The sequence below is a fragment of the Tubulanus polymorphus genome, chromosome 5 (genome assembly GCF_964204645.1).
Source record: "Tubulanus polymorphus chromosome 5, tnTubPoly1.2, whole genome shotgun sequence".
NCBI classification, from domain to species: domain Eukaryota; kingdom Metazoa; phylum Nemertea; class Palaeonemertea; order Tubulaniformes; family Tubulanidae; genus Tubulanus; species Tubulanus polymorphus.
Genome location: NC_134029.1, coordinates 13,967,496 through 13,989,722, shown reverse-complemented (window position 1 = coordinate 13,989,722; position 22,227 = coordinate 13,967,496). Strand labels below are relative to the sequence as shown.

The window sequence follows — 22,227 nt, the reverse complement described above, 5'->3', positions numbered from 1 at the left end:
GCGTTATGGTTAGATTTTAGAACAACAGAGGATAATTCATTACATGGTTCTGGAAAAAAACTACAGAACACTAAAGATGGAATACAATTATTCATGAAAAAGAAAAAAGGAAGCTTAAATTTTAAAATGCACATTTATATTATATCTGACGCACAATTAAATATTGTAAATTCACAATTAGATAGTATTCAATATTAGAAATATAAAGTTAAAATTAACGATATATAAATGGGCGGTAAAAAAACTCCTAATACTAAAGAACAATATTTAAGAAATTTATATTACAACCCTGAGAGTTCAGTTGCTTATTCTTCTATCAAAAATGTATGGCGTCAAGTAAAACAAGATAAATTAGATAAGATAATCCCACAAAATTTAATTAAATATAAAGATATAAATGAATTTATGTTAGAACAACCAACATACACAACACATAAAAAAATTGTTAGAAAATATAAAACTCGTAAAACTATGGTAAGTTATGTAGATCAACAGTGGCAAGGAGATTTAATTGATATGAAAAATGTTAAGAAAGATAATAATGATTATTGGTGGTTATTGAATATAATTGATATTTTTAGTCGTTATGTATGGAGCTTCCCACTTTATAGAAAAGATGCTGTACAAACATCAAATGTTTTAAGAAAATTTCTTTCGGATGATAAACTAAAACCAGAAAAAATACAATTTGATGATGGATAGAGTTTGATAATTCACTTGTTCATGAACTCTTAGATAATCATTATATTAAATATTTTTCAACAAAATCGGATAAAAAAGCAGCAGTTGTTGAACGATTTAATAGAACATTAAGAACAAGAATGTGGAAATATTTTACAGCAAATAATACTTTTAAATGGATTGATGTTTTACCAAAATTGATAGAAGGATATAATAATTGTTATCATTCTTCTATTGGAATGAAACCTATTGATGCTAGAAAACCTGAAAATGCTGAAATTGTTTGGAATAATTTATATGGAGCATTTCTTTAGATGATTTTGGTGAACCTAAATTTAAAGTTGGTCAAAATGTTAGAATTTCTAAGTATAAAAAGATATTTGACAAAGGATACGATCGAAATTTTACTAGGGAAATATATAAAATAAAAAAGGTAATAACAACAAAACCATATGTCTATAAATTAGAAGATTTAGATGGTGAAGAAGTTGATGGCTACTTTTACGACGAAGAATTAAGTTTAACTACTGAAAATCTAGAACAAGAATATAAAATTGAAAAAGTATTAAAAAAACAAAAACTGTTAAAAGAAAAAAATATTCTTTAGTAAAATGGGTTGGATGGCCAGATAAATTCAATGAATGGATATTATCAAGTAAAATTAAAATATATAAATGAATAAGGAATTATTTATATTTGAGCCTCATGATATGTTAATTTCTGGTGTAACAAATTGTGGAAAAACTTATTTTATATTAAATTTATTAGAAACTGTTTATAAAAACTATTTTGATAATATAGTATTATTTTGTCCAACATATGAATTTAATCAAACTTATGATAGAAATATTACTAGAAATAATTTATCCGATATATTGTAAAATGAGTTACATAAACTTATATTAACTAATTTTAAATCTACACAATTTTTATATTCTTTATCTAATTGTACTAGTAAATTATGAGATTTATAATTTGTAAGTCTTTTTCATTCTTACCTTTGTATACGAAATAGAAATCTCCAGAACATAATTCTTCTAAGTCTTCACTTGATAATCTATGAAATCTATCCGGTAAATATGTTCTGAATTTATACGTATTTCCTTTTAATCCTTCATATTCTAAGTGTATAACTAATTTATCTCCATAGTTATTAGTAACTGTATCAATATTTGTAATTAGATATTTCTTATGAATTGTTAATTCTGTTAACTTTTTGAATTCGTAATCTACAGATTTTACATTTGTTATATCTTTAATTCTATCTAGAAATAATTTGTTGTTCTCACTGTGTGTTTGTTTACTCTCCATTTATAATACATATTTTTATTAAAATTTGATTAACACGTTAGAATTCTTTTCATTATCTCGTTCTCTTTTGTTTCTTCTCTTTTAAATTTTAAGTATTCATCTAAATTACAACCATAAGCAACTGTATGAATTCCATCATCTAAAATATATCTTTTATCATCAAATGGGTTTAGACTTATCTTTTCAATTTCTTCAATAAACATTTCATGATCTTCAGATCTTAAACATCTCATTTTATGTTTTCTAACTTCTTCATTGAATATACAATTGATGTAATCTTTGAAATGAATATTCTTTTCTACTACACTTTTGGTTATTCCTTTTAACTTTTTAGCTTCATGTTCTTTAGTTTTATATGAATACATTTTAGATCTAACCAATGAATATGGTTAGAATACCAATGAATTCAATCATTTCTTCACCGCCTAATTCATCTTTGAATTTACCGGGAACTTTTTTATTATCATTGCTAAACAATTCATGATTTTTAGGATAATTACTGAAATCAAAATGATGTTTTAATGTTTTTAAATCATCAGTTATGTTATCAGTTTTTATCTTTAATATGTAAGAATCGGTATCAAAATATAATATTTTTATAAGCTTTTCTCCAAAAAGTGGTTGTAATACATTATAATAGAATTCATACATTAGAAATTTTGATAATTCTAAAACTGAAGCGCCAACATAGATTGGTTTATTAAATTTCATTGATGTTCTCATTTTAACTGCAGCTAAATTTTCATCAAATATTCTGTTACCAATGAACTTAGGATATGATTGTAAATGCCTTATCCTTTTACCATTACTGACTAACTCAATATCATTTCTATTTCTAATATTTTCACAAGTCTTACCATAGAATGCATTATTCATTAACTTGAAGAAATCTTTTTCGAAATCAGTTTTAGCTTCAGTTCTCTGTTTGGTGTTAAAATCTATATATTTTTCTAACCACTTAGATTGACTAAATGAAATATATCTATGTATTTTTTTTAGAATCATTCCTTGTTTTAGATAAAACTTTAACATTCTGTAATGTACTACATAATTATATTTATCTTCTTGAGTTACCATTAACTTTTCTGTATGAATATGATTTTCGGGTTTAGTTCTTTTTTGATAATTTGATAATTCTTCATGAGTTACAGTTTTATGTTCTGGACAGTATGCTAGATTTCTAGATTTTAATTTTTTATCTTCAGGATATTCTAAATCTACAACAAAGTAGTAACCAGTATCTGAATCATCTGCAATATCTAGAATTCTTTTCTTCCAATCAAATTTATCATTATTTTCATTCTGTAAAACTTCAGTTAATTCAAATACTCCATAAGGTTGTGGTTCCATCATTGCCCAACCATACAAATTATTTGCATCTATATATAATAACTTATATCCAGGGTTATCATTTACATTGAAATATCTATCCCCCAATACACCTGAAACTCCTCCTCTTATAGATTTTTCAAATAATAATAATTGATCTATATTTGTTAACAAATCCATTTTTATATCTGTAAATTTTAATCCACAATCCCATGTTAAACCTGGTGATGAATAACAATGACAAGGATCAATATTAAAATATTTTAGGTTTACATCTCTAAACCTTTCGACTATATCCGATAATAATAATACATCTGATTTTAAATATAAATCTACTAATTGCCCATGATTTTCTATTTTGAAATGATTCCAAATATTCAATGTTCTATTATATACTTCATCTTTAACATATTCATTTTTTAATTCATCATAAAATTGTTCTTTTAATAATTCAGTTATATTGAAATCATTATGTGATTTATAAAATGAATATGGAATTGCTCCTTTAAATCTCATTAATTGAAAATCATCATTATTTGGATAGTGTTGTTTTAATATCTTTAATTCATCATCAACTAATGATTTTGATAAGTTATCTAATGAACTATTTAAAAATCTATATGAATCTATAAATCTTAGGCAACCAAATTGGAATGATATATAATTCTCAGATGTTTTAGCTAACATTCTAAATTTATAAGTTGGTATTTTATCTTTTGATCTATTTGAATTTAATCTTTCTATTTCATTATTAATTTCTTCTATTTTATGGCATAACTGTTTGATGAATAAATGTGCATCATATCCTGATAGATTATGAAATATAACTGGTACAAAGTTAATTTTCTTAGCTTGTAAGTTACAATTCTCATGTGCAGCGCCTCTAAACTTTCCGTTCAAATGATCATGGTCTCTTACTTTTTTATCTTTATAATTAAATATCTTTTCACAATAATAACATTTATCTGCAAACGCAAATACTTCTTTATCTTCTTCTGTCATTATAATTTCTATATTTGTATTCAATAATTTACTAAATCTTATTTCATATTCAATTAATAAGTCACAAAAATGATTGATAACATTTTCATTTCTATAATCATAATATTCACTTTCAATTAGTTCTGGATAATCAGATTTTATATATAACCCGAAAGCAGCAGCTGATTGATGAATCTTTTTAATAGTATTTGTTTTTGGTGGTTCTTCAGAATAATCATTTTCATTAGAATTTAATTTCTTTCTCTTATAATATATTTCTTTTCTATCTTGATCGGTTAGTTCTTTATTTAATGATTCAAAATCTCCATATATTACAAATGGAACTTTATTTATTTTTGTAATCATATTTTTTGAATTCTAATATTTTATCCTTTTCATTTGGTAAAACTAATTTACAATAATCATGATTTTCACATAATTGTTTATGATTTAATAATGTACTTTCATTACTGAATCTATGTAAACATTTTCTACAAAGATATATTTTATGGTGATCACTTTCTGATTTAAAAAATAAATCGATTTGTTTAATCCACATATAATGATTCTCAAAATATAGTATATCTATAACATCGTTTGAATCATAATCTTTTGATAGATATAAAGGTTCTAATGTATAATGTTTTATATTATTACCTTTTGTATTTGGTAATTTGATTAAATCAAATACATTTATTCTTAAATTATTATCTCTTTCTATCTTTGGGACGTTTTTAATTCTAACAGGATACTTATCTATCTTATAATTATTTTGAAATGGTTTATAATGAGTTAATCTAAAACTATGTTGTTTATAATCTTCAACTGGGTGTAAACAACTTATTATAGCCCATAGAAAACATTTATCATCTTCATTTTGTACATTTATTACAGCATTAGTTTTAAATGGTAGTTTAATATAACTCGATGCTTCAATATCTGGTTCTTTATAATATGATACATTATTTTCATCTATTGGTTTTGATTTTGTTAACTTATTATATTTTGTGTTATAAACATGTAAAGTCATAAATATTATTTCATCAAATATTTTAAACCAGATCCTTCAAAATATTTCTCTTCTATTTTAGTTTTTACTTCATTATAACATTTATCTAATTTATCATCTATATGTTGTTTATATATAATATGTTGTGAATGAGAATTTATATTATTTATTAGTTTATCTTCAGATTTTATAAACTTTACTTTAGAAGATACACTAATTTTAGGATATTCAACATCAGTTATTATTTTTATTATTTCTTTCATATTTTCTAAATGTTTTTTATTTTCTTCTAATGTTTTTCCATTATGAAATTTAAACTCAATAGCTGCTGGACCAATATCACTTTTAAATTCTCGGTTATCTCTATATCTTTTTTATTATCTAATGAATTAATATATTTTCTTACATCTTCCATGTATGGTCTTTTATTGTTTAATTTATTTTTTATGCTTTTAATTGTCTTCTGTTTCTTATCATTATCTTTATCAAAATAATCTTCACTTAAAATATCATTATTCATATTTCTAATATGACTTTTAGATTTTAAATGTTCTTTATAATATCTTTTATCACTGAATGATTGATTACATGTATCACATTTGTATGTTTCTTTTTCATTCTATAATTCATCTAATTTAGTTTCTAATATATCATCTTCATATTCTAATTTCAATTTATTCTCTAAATGTGTTTTAGTTTTATTGTGTCTTGCTTTTTGGGATTTATCTATATTGATATTACATGTTGGGCAGTAGTACTTATTTGCTTCCATTTTAATACTAAATTTTTTATTAAATTGATTTTAGAAGTTCAATGATTTATATCATGTATTATTTCAATCACACTTTACTAACACTTTTAATGTTTAAAAATCTAACTCATACAAATATAAATATTGAAATAATGTTGTAAATATATACTTTTATATTGAATAATCTGTCAATTTAAATGTTATTCATGTACATGATTATTTTAAGAGTAATAGGGGTAATGGGCTTTCAGGTTAAAGGTTGAATGGTCGAGTTCATAAAAAACAAATATTAAAAGTAATTTAAAACTATAATATATTTTCATAACCGTGTGTATTTCAGGTGAATAATAGAATAATTATTATTATTAAAATATATTTGATTATATGAATTTGTGTATTGTAAATAAATCAATTGGTCGCGGAGCGGAGCGGTAGCGAAGTGGAGCGACCATTTGATTTGATACAATATGCTTTTTAAATTTAAATTATTGATATCTTAGAATAAATATTTAGTTATAATATAAAATGCACACGGTTATGAAAATATATTATAGTTTTAAATTACTTTTAATGTTTTGTTTTTTAATGAGCTCGACCGTTCGACCTTTGGCTTGAAAGCACATTACCCCTATTACTCCCGTATTGGGAATTTAGTCTAGGGTGTAAGGAGAGAACTTCCCCGTATTGGACAGTTAGTCTAGGGTGTAAGGAGACGACTTCCCCGTATTGGACAGTTAGTCTGAAGTGTAAGGAGACGACTTCCCCGTATTGGACAGTTAGTCTGAAGTGTAAGGAGACGACTTCCCCGTATTGGACAGTTAGTCTAGGGTGTAAGGAGACAACTTCCCCGTATTGGACAGTTAGTCTGAAGTGTAAGGAGACGACTTCCCCGTATTGGACAATTAGTCAGGGGTGTAAGGAGACGACTTCCCCGTATTGGACAGTTAGTCTGAAGTGTAAGGAGATGACTTCCCGGTATTGGACAGTTAGTCTGAAGTTGTAAGGAGACGACTTCCCGGTATTGGACAGTTAGTCTGAAGTGTAAGGAGACGACTTCCCCGTATTGGACAGATAGTCAAAGGTGTAAGGAGACGACTTCCCCGTATTGGACAATTAGTCAGAGGTGTAAGGAGACGACTTCCCCGTATTGGACAATTAGTCTGAAGTGTAAGGAGACGAATTCCCATTATTGGACAGTTAGTCTGAAGTGTAAGGAGACGACTTCCCCGTATTGGACAGTTAGTCTGAAGTGTAAGGAGACGACTTCCCCGTATTGGACAGTTAGTCTGAAGTGTAAGGAGACCACTTCCCCGTATTGGACAGTTAGTCTGAAGTTTAAGGAGACTACTTCCCGGTATTGGACAGTTAGTCTGGGGTGTAAGGAGACGACTTCCCCGTATTGGACAGTTAGTCTGAAGTGTAAGGAGACGACTTGCACATATTGGACATTTAGTCAAAGGTGTAAGGAGACTACTTCCCCGTATTGGACAGTTAGTCTATGGTGTAAGGAGACGACTTCCCCGTATTGGACAGTTAGTCTAGGGTGTAAGGAGACGACTTCCCCGTATTGGACAGTTAGTCAGAGGTGTAAGGAGACGACTTTCCCGTATTGGACAGTTAGTCAGAGATGTAAGGAGACGACATTCCCGTATTGGACAGTTAGTGTGAAGTGTAAGGAGACGACTTCCCCGTATTGGACAGTTAGTCTAGTGTGTAAGGAGACGACTTCCCCGTATTGGACAGTAAGTCTGAAGTGTAAGGGGACGACTTCCCCGTATTGGACAGTTAGTCTGAAGTGTAAGGAGACTACTTCCCGGTATTGGACAGTTAGTCTGGTGTGTAAGGGGACGACTTCCCCGTATTGGACAGTTAGTCTGAAGTGTAAGGAGACGACTTCCCCGTATTGGACAGTTAGTCAAAGGTGTAAGGAGACTACTTCCCCGTATTGGACAGTTAGTCTAGGGTGTAAGGAGACGACTTCCCCGTATTGGACAGTTAGTCTGAAGTGTAAGGAGACGACTTCCCGGTATTGGACAGTTAGTCTGGGGTGTAACGAGACGACTTCCCCGTATTGGACAGTTAGTCTGAAGTGTAACGAGACGACTTCCCTGTATTGGACAGTTTAGTCTGGGGTGTAAGGAGAATCCTCTCAATTCCTCAATTGGATAAGTCCGTAATTACGATCGACGTCCAACTGCGACGACAGTTTTGCGGTAGGCCTACTGAATATTTTCTTTTTTGTTATCAAAAAGACCCATTAAGGGCTCCGTATCTACACGATACATGAACAACTACTTTAAACTCTGCTGCATTATTCTCGTCGGTAAGCCTAAACCGTATTTCAACAAAACATTCAGGGGTCCGGTTCCACAGTTTTGAGTTAAAATCAGTTCATTTTCAATGTTTTAACTCTAGAATCAAATTAACTCAGAACTGTGGAACTGGACTGAATGGTAAATCAGATGTCTATGATTAGATATAAGATTTGGAATAATTGTATTTTCACTCGGAATTCGTACAGTTTAGAAATTAAGAAATGTCTTTCTCTTAATTGTAATTCTAAAAGTATTTCACATGAAACTATAAACATTAGAAAAATAAGGTTCCTAAAGGGAAATAAAAATTTAAGTAATTCGGTAAGTAATTTACAATCAAAAATAGAATGTAGTTCGTCAACGTTGGAGATTTGAAAATTTATATTTACAGGTAAGAGATTTCACCCGATCCTGAATTGGAATAAACTGTTCACTAGGATAAGAGATGAGATAAGAGAAACGTTTATTCTCCCGACTAGAGTATACATTACCAACTTTTTGGAACATTGCTATGTGCGCATGTGCAACAATGCAATAATAATATTTGGTTCCGCGTCATTGAAAATGCTATAGTCCTTGTGAACAAAATTAAAGTAGATGAAAAGTGATTAAAAAATCGTCGAAGTGCTGATAGATTCATGTTGTGGCTGTCTTTCTGCGTCGAATGGACTAATTTTGAAGAATATCTAACGCATTCTACACTTTTACTTTTGATTATGAAAAAAGGGACAGAAATCCTTTCACATTTGCAAGAAACCCATGAAATTTCATGCTTTCGGTACGATTTCCAAGCGTTATTCAAAGACAATAGAGGATGATAGATTTAAAGTGCTTATAGATTCTGTAAATATAAGATATTTTTTACCAATCCCCGCTGAAATTGAGAAAATCAAGATAATTTTCATCATTTACATTTAACCCTGAACTTGAGACAAATTTGAGAGTTGGCCCGGGGATAGCTCGCGCTGTATTATATATAATCTACTCAAAGACAGCAGATTCCGTTAATCATATCTTATATGAATGAAAACTTCAGAACATTTCGAACAAGTTTCTCGCTGGTTGTGATGGTCTATCTTGAAAAATAAAAAAGTTTTACACTGGTGAATATTTTCAAGTCACGTTTTTTTCTGAAAAGTGACTTAAAAAACAATCACTCTAATTTAAAAATAACGGACCATTGTTGCTATGCTACAAGGTCCGCAACAATTGAAAACAAATCAATGGCAATCCGTGCAGCGGCCAGATATTACACTATTATGACCGAAATAGTTGGTAATGATCGAGGTGAATACATGTACATATAATTTACTTCACTAGATAAGATAAGATAAGATAATTTATTACTTTCCAACCAATTTCCATGGTACGTGGAGGAAAAAAAGATTTTGTTTACAAATATTTACATATCGAGAGAAAAATAAAAAATATTTTAAAAACATAACAAGAGTATTTACAATATATACAAATACAGTGTACTATTTACAATTGACAGACAACAGGAGGGATCTATATACATCTAAACCATCTTTTATAAATTGTGCTAATTGAAAATTTGGAGTTTTTAATATATCAAAGTTTCTAAATGTTTCTAAATTCGGAATGGTATTGCGAAGTTCGGTAAGAATCTTACAATCAAAGAGAAAATGTAATTCATCCCCAAAAACATTGCAGATTGGGCACATTCTTTCGTTTCTAGGTAGATGGAGATAAGAAAATCTATGTACAGGTAATAGGTGGGATCCTATTCTAAACTGAAACAAGAAAATTAACTTTAATAAATTATTTGACGCCTGCGAAAAAATGTAGAATTTCTGGTATAAGCTAATGTGGAATTGCAAATTTGAAATCGAAGTTTTAAGAAATTTCGGGAATTATGAGATTTGGCGATTGGGTAGATGATACAGTCTTCGACTGGTCTAATTTAAAAAAAAATTGTCAACTTGTGACTTCGATTCACTTTTGCCTCTAAGCTGGTCTGCAACTTCATTGCCTCCATGGTTGAAGAAAGAGCTCTTCTGATGTCTGCTTCATCATGACTTTGAGCATATAGCGTGTAGCCAGCCAGCCCGGTCCTGGGGCCCGGTCTGGCTGTCACTTGATATCCTAGACTTGAGTCTGGGTAGAAGTAGACATTGTCATATAATTAACTTATTCATGTTATTCTGTATGAATTACCCGTGTGTCTTTTATTTTCTTATTTTAAAATTTGTAAATGTATTGATTTTTTGAATTTTATCCCGGAATTTCAATGTAATAAGGATCAATGAAGTATTGAATTTAATTGTCACCTTATACACATGCCATCAGTGGACGCGGAGCCGTATATGACAGCTATGCTATTATAAATTGCTAATCTCATGAAACCTGCATACGTCTAATATCGAACATATTTTCTAAAACAATTGAATATTGAAATTATATGTTTACACGTTTTTATATAGACCGCTTGTAGCCGCCGAAATTCACGCCGGCCCAACTCAGATCGTAGATAGCTTCGTCATTCCACTAGCATCCCCATGTCAGGGTCTGACTTTTATATCAGACTTCCAAATCGTGTATACATCCGCCATTTAACCGAATAATCCGATTTACTTATCATTTCTATTTATCCCTGCCGCCCCTGATATAATCATACATCCTTTACTATTAAAATACGTCTTCTCATGATATTCAATGCGATATAACATTTCAACGTTCAAATAGAGGTCATTATATAATCCCAGGGAGCCATTCTACATCTTTATCAATAATATTTTGCCAAATAGCTTGTATGTGTACACATAAACCTGTGACGTTTTGCACATCGATTTACGGTTGTCGTTTGTAAAATGACGCTGAATGGTTATCATTGTTTAGGTTTCATAATGGTAACGTTTTATAAGGCGTCAAAAAAACTAAAAACACAATTATCACCTAGAAATATCCACCTCGTACGACATCTATCCAAAGATGCGATAACTACATGCGCGGAGACTACCCCACAATGGACAGCCCGCTATGGGGAAATTTCCCCGTACTGGTCGGCTCCGCGGCTTGAGCCAACCCCTATTCCCCAAACTTCAAAACTACGAACTGTTGAAGTAACATACCCATCGAGGGTAAGATTCAAGAATAGGGGACTAGGTTGTTAACACAATTTATATCAACCCGCCATCTAAATAATTACCTCCACTGTAATTTGCATTAATTACTACAACAGCCGACATTTTTTGGTCAAAGTAATAGACTACTTAGAAACCACAACAACCCAAACTAATCCGTCAATATAATCACAAATAAACGAACACGGCCCGCCATGATGTCACACTAATTACCACCAAAAACCGTCCGACTACTATCATCTGAAGCGGGGTGTCCAGCGGGCGCAACGGAAAAGCCGCCAATGATACAATTTCAACCAGTAATTTAACACCCGTTCTTTGGATAAATGGAAAACAACATTATGGTGACAAAAACAGACACCACACAAAAATGAAGAGACAACAAAATAAGGGGACACCTCCATATTCACAATTTACATGCCAAAGAACAAGGACTTGGTGTAGATATCCCCCCCCCCCCAATTTTCATGAAACAACCACAAACAACTCATCAATTACTTATTCATAACAACTAATTTTATTTACGTACGGTACATAAAACAAAATTAATACAATCCTCAAATTTAATGCATCAAATTAAATAAGCAATCAAACCTACGATCTTAACACACAGTCCCAGTACCGTACACTCATTCTCACTCACAGTACACGCTTACACTCACACTAAATTATTAGACACTCTCATTCTCACTCGTACTCAAACTACACACTCACTCTCACCTACGAGCAATTATCTAGTTTAGATAATTGCTCGTAGCTCTCACAGTACACTCACTCTCACAGTACCCATTATGAGTTTTCCGGTTTGCTCGGCTACCCGTACTGGCGGGGTAGTCTAGAGAGGCCAATGAAAACTCCGGTTTGCTGAACCACCCCTCTTTGCGGGGATGCGGTATGATGTTTGATCTGACAGTTGCAAGTGGTTAATGGCTGTTTCAAGTGCTTACAACGATGCTTATTGCTTCGTGGTACATGGTGGTTTAAAAAAAGATTTCATAATGATACGCTCACCGCGTGGGCTTCGTAGAAAGACCACTACCTGTGACCTTCCCAAATTTTAATTGTCCTGTCCGATTTGGTTTCATCCAATTGAGAGACTGCCTTTTCCAGTTAGGGCATTTTTGGATCACGTCACTCCAGGAAATGACTTAACGCTTTTGGGCCCCTTCGTCGGTTCCACATGTTTCATTTGAACTATAGACCACAATGGTGACACCATGGTGGTCAGTAACTGACAAATTGAGATATCCCCGAGTCTGAACACTTGACTTCGAATTTCGGAAATTTATCATGTAATGTTTGTTTTCAAACCTCTAAGGAATCATCATTGCAAATTCATCACTGACCATCACTGACCACCAATGACCAATTCAAACTTCTCGAATATGAAAACGATATACCGCGTTATGGTGTCAAACTAGAAACGATTCGCCATTGAAAATTCATAAATTGACCATCACTGACCACCACTGACCAATTGAAACTTCTTGAAAGAACGATATACCGGTACCGCTTTTGGTGTGAAACTAGAAAGGATTCGCCATTAAAATTCATAAATTGACCATCACTGACCACCAGTGAAACTTCTCAAATATCGTGGTCGAATTCGAAAGTGCTTGTCGTCGTATTGCTATTTCTAGAAACCAGCAGAAAGTTTTGCTACTGTTTTTGAATGGCGTTGACATGATGGAAATTTATTACCCATAAATGGGTTACACATCTGGATCACAGCACCTCACTTGCCGCAGAGCGTTATTTTCACTGCATAGTAATGCTAATACATAAACTTTTTTACTACTTGACTCGAATCATCTGAACAGTACTGCGTTTGAAAACTCAACGAATAGAAAATGTTTGCGGGATGCGCCTACAAATAAGTTATAATAAGATTAATTAATCGATGCATGAAAAACAATTAAATCACAAGGTGACTAACACCCGTCTTTCAACCAATCTGCGCGATACCAATTAATCAAATCATTAAACGCATTTGGTTCCTAATATTTGAAATCATGTGATACAATAGTTGTTCTTTAGACTTGGCCACTTTCATTTCAGAAAACCGCGTACTAGACCAGTGGTCACCGAGGCATTAAACATTCCTTCAAGTTTTGAAAATTCGATGGTAACGCGGATTCTTCGCCTCTAAAAACTGTTTCGTTAATAGTTTTCTTTATATTAAAAGTGTTCATAGGAATTGAAATTTGGAGCGATATCAGTCACAGCTGTAACCCTTTTTCATTGTCAGTTCTTTTTTGGAATTCAAGTAGATTAGTGAAAATATCAATGATGAAGTTCACTTATTATATCAAGTACCGTTTTTACTGTCGCATGCGAGTCGAAACAAAAAGATCTATCCAACTGCATATCTTCGGGTATAAACTGTGATATTCTTCTGTATGTTATGAATATCTTTAAAAATTTGTGTTCTAGTATAATACCCGAAGGTTTAACTATCGGACACATAAAAGATTCGCCATAATCAAAGTTTTTAAGAAAATCTTTCTTCGAGAAAGAAAGATCTTTAAAAGAACGATTGGCGTCAAACTAATCCATAATGGACTGTTGTGAATTTATTGAATAATCCACCAGAGAAATTTAAAGATTTCGAAGCGAAATTTATTCATATAAATCAAAAATGCATAAATTACTTGACGTTATTTGCGGGTCTCATGAAACACTTTCGTGCGCTCTTTTTAAAACTAAAATAGCATAAATACATGCGTGTTTCGTTATAAACAAGGTTAAATTCCAAACGCACATGAAATATGGAGCCTGTATCTCTCACGATATACACATCTTGAACTTTCTCTTACTACGTAGGCCCTTTCCAAATGGGAATTGTTCAGTTTTTTAACGGCCGACATTCAGAGGCACCTAAAAAACCGGTTGTATAGCACTTGAGATTTTCAGTGTAGGTTACATCTCACATCGACTCGGCTCGCGGTCGGTGGTTTAATGGGAACACATCTGGTTGTTAATAGTTTAACAGTTGACGAATTCAGAAAACTTTTTTCAAATGTCTTTGATAACTTTTTAAACATAGTATTCCTCTTAATTACATTTCGCTGATTCCATAGATATTTTTCATGAAAATTGCTCCAGTTATAACGGATTCAAACATACATGTAAAATGATTATTTTCAAAATATTCAATTTTCTCCGATTTTGAAGAAATTCTGACACAATATCATCTCCACTCGACACATGATTTTACTTCGGCGCCTTTGAAGGGAGTGTCACTTGTTGTTGAGTTCATATTTAGTCAAACAAGAAGATATACCTGATTCCTTTTTATAATTTAGATTTCGACGGATATCATCAAATTACTAGAAAGGGACAGCAGCTTTCGGTCATCCGCAAAAAAATACCTAAAATGCTCTCCTAGGGTTATAGAAAAACATGTAACGAAACATACGGAAAATCCTTTTTTTGGTAGACTGAAATTATTGAACTCTTAAATAGCAACATTCAGAGAAACAAAAACATAAGAATATATTCTCACCCTTTAAAAAAACAACGTGATTTCAATTGAAGATGACACGTAGCCTCATATCAAATGATATGAACGCCACAGAGCCTATTCATTCTCTTTACGAGGATGGGTCTCCACATTCATAGGATACGATACGAGATTCGTGGGTACGAATGATGAATACAACTGATAAAGCGCCAATTTCACTTATTCTTGCACATAAAGGTGTTTTAGAGTAATCTAGCTAACAGGTGTGTTTTAGGAGTATTTTGGATTTAAACTCAAATCGGGGTTCATGACGAATATTGAGCATTCTAGGGCTGGAGCAAGAAACGAGTGGGATCGTCCGCCAATGGTATCACCAAAGAAATAATAAGGAGCCAGTCCGTGGTGGCTATTGAAAGCAACGACCGCATGTGAATGCATTGATTGAATGACATCTCAAAAGTCAGATTTTATAAAATTGAACATGATATATGGATAGGTTATTCAATATATACTGGTAAAAATGATGCCCAATATGTGATATAAATGTTCAATTAAAAAGTAGAAACCGAATCCATACTTCAGTCTGGTATTGTTATAACATCAAACACTCAAATCTAATCCTTTGTTAGATTGGTAGCCAGTGTAGATGAGCAAGAATAGTGGTCCCTAATTTCAATGTGGACTGTTCAACAAGTTGGAGTTTGTGAAGAGATGAATGAGTTTAAAATGGAGTGGAATTTAGATAATACTGTTTGAATGTCTATTACTCTATCTTTTTATTGATCATAAAAAATTGTGGTAAAATATTTGACTCTAGGGTTGGTTTTAGATTGTATCTCTCCACGCCAGAGGTAATCACGGATATTGGACCACACAAAATTCCTTGTGTACAGCTCAACTTTTTAAATCCCTGGAAAAGCTCGCCACGGATATATGTCAGTAATGATTAATTTTCCCACAAATTCTCCCCTTCGAAAAACCTAAACAACAGTAATAGGGATAATAGGCTTTCAAGCCAAAGGTCGAACGGTCGAGCTCATTAAAAACAAAACATTAAAAGGAATTCAAAACTATAATATATTTTCATAACCGTGTGTATTTTATATTATAACTAAATATTTATTCTAAGATATCAATAATTTAAATTTAAAAAGCATATTGTATTAAATCAATTGGTCGCTCCACTTCGCTACCGCTCCGCTCCGCGACCAATTGATTTATTTACAATACACAAATTCATATAATCAAATATATTTTAATAATTATTATTATTCTATTATTCAACTGAAATACACACGGTTATGAAAATATATTATAGTCATAAATTACTTTTAAGGTTTTGTTTTTTAATGAGCTCGACCATTCAACCTTTAACCTGAAAGCCTATTATCCCTATTACTCTTAAAATAATCATATAAATGAATAACATTTAAATTGACAGATTATTCAATATAAAAGTATATATTTACAACATTATTTCAAGATTCATATTTGTGTGAGTTAGATTTTTAAACATTAAAAGTGTTAGTAAAGTGTGATTGAAATAATTCATATATAAATCATTGAACTTCTAAAATCAATTTTAATAAAAAATTTAGTATTAAAATGGAAGCAAATAAGTACTACTGTCCAACATGTAATATCAATATAGATAAATCCCAAAAAGCAAGACACAATAAAACTAAAACACATTTAGAGAATAAATTGAAACTAGAATATAAAGATGATATATTAGAATCTAAATTAGATGAATTATAGAATGAAAAGAAACATATAAATGTGATACATGTAATCAATCATTCAGTGATAAAAGATATTATAAAGAACATTTGAAATCTAAAAGTCATATCAGAAATATGAATAATGATACTTTAGGTGAAGATTATTTTGATAAAGATAATGATAAGAAACAGAAGACAATTAAAAGCATAAAAAATAAATTAAACAATAAAAGACCATACATGGAAGATGTAAGAAAATATATTAATTCATTAGATAATAAAAAAGATATAGAGATAACCGAAGCATTTAAAAGTGATATTGGCCCAGCAGCTATCGAGTTTAAATTTCATAAAGGAAAAACATTAGAAGAAAATAAAAAACATTTAGAAAATATGAAAGAAATAATAAAAATAATAATAGATGTTGAATACCCTAAAATTAGTATATCTTCTAAAGTAAAGTTTATAAAATCTGAAGATAAACCAATATATAATATAAATTCTCATTCACAACATATTATATCTAAACAACATATAGATGATAAATTAAATAAATGTTATAATGAAGTAAAAACTAAAATAGAAGAGAAATATTTTGAAGGATCTGGTTTAATATTTTGTTGCGACATAGGCATTTTAATCAATTTAACTACGTATCACTTTCTGCTATTAGGCTATCTCAAGCTCGTGGGACAATTCCTGCTGTTTAGTAATTATAGAATAATTAAAAGCTTTATGTTCAAACCCGGAATTAGATAAGATAAATTTCTAGAATAAAGGCACGGTACTCACGGGGAAAAACGGAGAGGGAGAGCAACATTGGCGGCTTCGACCAGAGCAGAGGCAGCGCACCAAGTAGGGTAAGGGTGAAATGATATTGTCAGTTGTCATTTGGTTAAGTTTCATGCAATAGAACCCTTGCATCATTTTATCAACCTGAGTTTAGTTGTTGGTTATGTTTGGTTTCTGGTTTCTATATCGCCGTGCAGGACAGGAGGGGAAGTGCATACGTCACGAACAAGAACAGCGGCGCTCTCCCACAGCAATTTCGGGCTTCCCCCTCCAGGTCGCACGACAGATTTGGTGCCGAAACCCGGGACCAGTTTTTTCGTATGTATACGGTCGTAATCTAGTAAAGTATTTGATTTCGGGATGTACTTCATCCAGATAGCTATTTGGAAACCTCAGTAGTTGTGTTATTAATTAGCTTCTCGTTTTAGGAAATATTAGGAACATTTTTTTTAAAGGAAGAGTGTCGTGTTTAAGAGTGGTAACTGAAGTACTTGTATTAGTTGGCATTTTATAATTTTTCTTTACATTAACTTAGACTTGCTTTAGCGTTTCGTTGCGTGGTTCATTTCGTTTCATTTAGCGTTTCATTGCGTGGTTTGTTGAATCTGACAGTAAAAGTGTCGTATGTACTGGGGTATTAACTAAAGAGATATTGATAAGCATATTAGTTATGATCCGCAGCTGAATTGTACTTTCAAAAAGATCAAACGATTTGTATACGTAGGTTTCTTGGCATGGTCCTGGGAGAACACACGCATTGTTCCTTATGTACGATAATACATTATCCGCCTTAATGGTTGTTTGTCTGAAACATTTATACTTGTATCAGACGAGCATTCTAAATCACTTTGAAGGTAATCACGGCGCTGTAGTCATGAGAAGAATTCGTGGAAATGAGCAATTATGAAATCAACTTATGAAACACTCGCTGACCCTTAGTCTGATAATTCGATAATAAGAAGTAATATTAAAAGAGTAATATTAAAAAGTAATATTAAAGAGTTTTATTATTTTAATTAATAAGAGTTTGTGTGTTTAAATTTGTATGTACTAATAATGATAAAGAATATAAATAAGAAAGATGATATTTCGGATTACATTGTATATTAATATTTAGACAAAATTAAATACCATTCATTGCGGGAATTGTAATCATTGGATAAGTTAAAATAAATGAGTTCGAGGGTTGGAAAAATAGTATATATGTAATCTCTTCGGTGCGGTTGAGAAGGGGAGCAGACCGGCAGGTATCATGACGTCGAGGGTCGGGTTAAAGTTAGCAGCGAATGAAAAGTCTAGGAATCAGGACCCCGGCTCTGCGTCGTGGTGCTGCGTTGGTTGCTCGTTCCCTTTTACGGCTGGCCGCAAGCAGGGTTCTGGATTTTTCTTGGGTGTGGACGCAGCCGTATAAAAGGGGCCGCACCTCGAGAGAGAGCGGACTCTTTTAGGAAGCATTTTCAGGGGAAGCATTAGAAGACTATAGAACAGATAACTTTCGGCTATCCGGTTGAATTGCATCTTCTTGTGTGCGGGATTTGTAACAAAATTCTAAATTAAAAGGTAGGGAATTTTATAAATTGTTGAGACTATAGTTCAGTTAAAATTGTAGAATTAAAGTTGAGTATTATCATATTTAAATCCGGAGTTCCTTTTATTCCTTGGTTTTCGGGTTTCTGTGTTCGTGGTCGACTTTCTCGCCAGGGACCGGAGTTTGTAATAGAGGAAAAAGACAATAGAGAAAGGGACCGCGGAACATATTGGTGCCGAAACCCGGGATCTCCGGAATAATATATAATAAATAAGCTACTTTAAATTCCAATTCAAATAACACAAAAAAAAATTTTTGAATTTCTTATACGATAGTATTATATATAATTTCTGAATTATGGATGAAGAGATCATAGAGGCCCAAGAAACCTATGATTTTCTGTTAGAAGTATTCACGGATGGCCTATACGGTCTCTATTGGGCGGAGCAGGATGCGAACGCATCCGGTGACGAGGAAACATTTGAGCTTATTGTAAATGCTAATGGGCCAAAGTTAAGGCACCTTCGAAATTGCCTCGTAGAAACCGCGGAAGTGCTGGGAAAAGAGCACAAGGACCCCTCGTGGGCGGAAAGCTCTAGGTTTTATGCCATGATCTTTCAATAAATTCCATACATTGGCATTATTCATACGAATTTTAGGGATAATAATAATAATAAGATAATAATAAGAATAATAATAATAGTAATATCAGTTAGAATATCGGTAATAGTAATAATGATTTTAACAATAGAAATTTTGAATGAATTTTTTTTACAATGACGACTCGAAGTCGGGCCCAAGGGGATCCGGGTACGGCTGCTGATAGTTCGGTCAGCAATGACGCAGTCATGCGGGCGCTGACGGGGCTTCAGGAGCAGATGGGCTCAGCAGCAGCGTTTGTAAATTACAGCCTCCTTCCGAAATTCACAGGCCGGGACAATCAAGATGTGGATGAATGGTTTAGGGGATATGATAGGCTCGCTGACCTCAGAGGCTGGACCACTGAGGACAAAAAGAAACAGATTTTCTGGTTTCTATCCGGACCTGCTTTGGTCCTTTTCAACGATCTGCACATCGATCAAGAGACTGATGCGGCTGGCAACTTAAAAATTACCCCTTGGGATGATATCGTTGCTGCTTTCATAAAACAGTTTAGCCCGACAACTTGGGCCATAGTCAGGGAATCTGCCCTGACAACCATGAAACAGGGGGAGGGGCAACCGATTGACCAATTTGCTGAGGACATCGATCGGTTGGCCTCTAGCTTAAAGTTCTCTGATCACCAGAAGAAAATGTTGTTAATTAACAACTCGAAACCGGAAATTTCCTTTTATCTGCTGTCCCAGCGGCCCGCTACTTTTAGAGATGCCTGGGAGACCGGTAGGATGGCAGAACACATAGAGAAAAAGAAGAAAACTGCCCCCTCGGTTAATCAGCTTGAGGCAAGCCCGAATCAGGAGGTACGAGAAGTCATGGCTGAATTGCGTGACATGTTTAAACAACTCATGTCAACTCAAAATAGGGATTCGAACCCTAGACGCCATGACCAGCATGAGAGGGGAGTATCTCCAGATGAAAGGCGATCTCTACAGAGATCAAGCGGAGGGAGCGTGATTTGTTACCGCTGCCACGCCCCGGGACATTACGCCCGTAACTGCCCTACCTGGCAAGTGGATCAGGGATATCAGAGGCGCCCAGATGACAGAAATCTATAATTCTAGCCCGGCAAACTCTAGACGTTATTACAACAATAGAAGATTTAGCAATCAACGCCCAGGGTTGAATTGGCCAAATCAGGGAAACGCCATGGGACCTCATCCTGTACGGTTCCTGAACTTCGCTGAAAAAGCTGAAACACTGAAAAGCTGAAACGCTGAAATAAAAACGCTGAAATTTCAGGGAATTTCCGAAAAACGCCGAAATTTCAGGGAATTCCCGAAAAACGCTGAAATCGTGCTAGGTACCGACAATACACGTTTTGAAATGTTTTCCGGGCAGGTGTCCGCTGACGAGTCCTGAACCGTGTTTTATGCTCTACCTTCGGTTACAGAGACATGCCTTAAGGTCGTCGTCATGACCGACTTGATCGATTGCGGATTGCGTGGATTGTTAGATGTGTTTTTTGCCATAGTTTTATGTGCATATACCGGTACGATCTAACAATGAAGTTATCACTTCATTTGAATAAATTCTTAATCACAGTAATATTAATTCACAATATTTTTTCTTATGTTTGGTGATTTCTTGCAACTTATCATTGCCAAGTCTCATACAAGTAGTAGCTGAATGAAAGTACAGTTAGGCTGAACCTGATAGTGATAACCCAAATTAAGTGCTAGCATGGAACTAATGATTATTTTGATTCTATTTTCGGTGTCATTGAAATTCGTTAATAAAGGTTTTAACCGTCATAGTATACTGTACTTAGCATTGCTACAATTGGGTGCCATATTTCTACAATTTCTACAAGGAGGAAGGAATCTTTAAGTGTCTTTGTTCCCGGGTAGGGTACGGGGTAAAACCTGGTTTACTTTCTCTTTCGACTTGCCGGAGACTACTATCTGCAATGTATTGCATGCTTTGATGTGTCTGGCCTATAGGAGTCGATCGATATTTTTTTCCCATACACAGGCATGGCTTTAGTGTAGATGAAGGCTAGGCACTGCACATTGTGGATTGACTGGAACTCTTAACTCACAAAATTAAACGAGTCAACAAGAAAGATCCAATAATTGGACATTTGTCTAACTATATTATTTAACAGCTTGAAATAACACATTCTGCAAGAGTATACAAAGGAAATCAGTTCTTACATTATATCAGAATCAATAGTTCGCTTAACTCTGGCTAGAATTCTGGTTCCATTGCTTCATATTCTAATGAAATCCACTAGTATACCTTAGAATATCGCTTAGCTTAAGACTAAAAATTTGGTACCAGGAAACAGGGAAGAAAAGTGGGTGTACTGTACATCCGCAATTGACTTATTTCTCTCTGGTTGAATCAAGTTATTATTGAAATAGCATTCGAATAGCCATTTTATTTTTAAAAATTGTGTCGTTCAGCTATCCTGCTGCAAATTTCGCAGTTGAAGTTTACTGGTGCCATCTGATTTCTCAGTATCTCAAAAAATTTGCACATTCTAAGCCTGAATCTAAAAATAGAAAAAGGTGCATTTTAGTCGGATATAAAAGAATAGTGGCTAATACACCCTGGACTATATAGCCTATGGGGTGGGCCTA

The 22,227-nt window shown here is 33.0% G+C and overlaps 1 pseudogene; it reads left to right on the top strand.

Annotated features, from left to right (window-relative positions):
- The first annotated feature begins 7,026 nt into the window (after positions 1-7,026).
- Positions 7,027-8,019, top strand: LOC141906261 (uncharacterized; annotated as a pseudogene).
- The last annotated feature ends 14,208 nt before the right edge of the window (positions 8,020-22,227 follow it).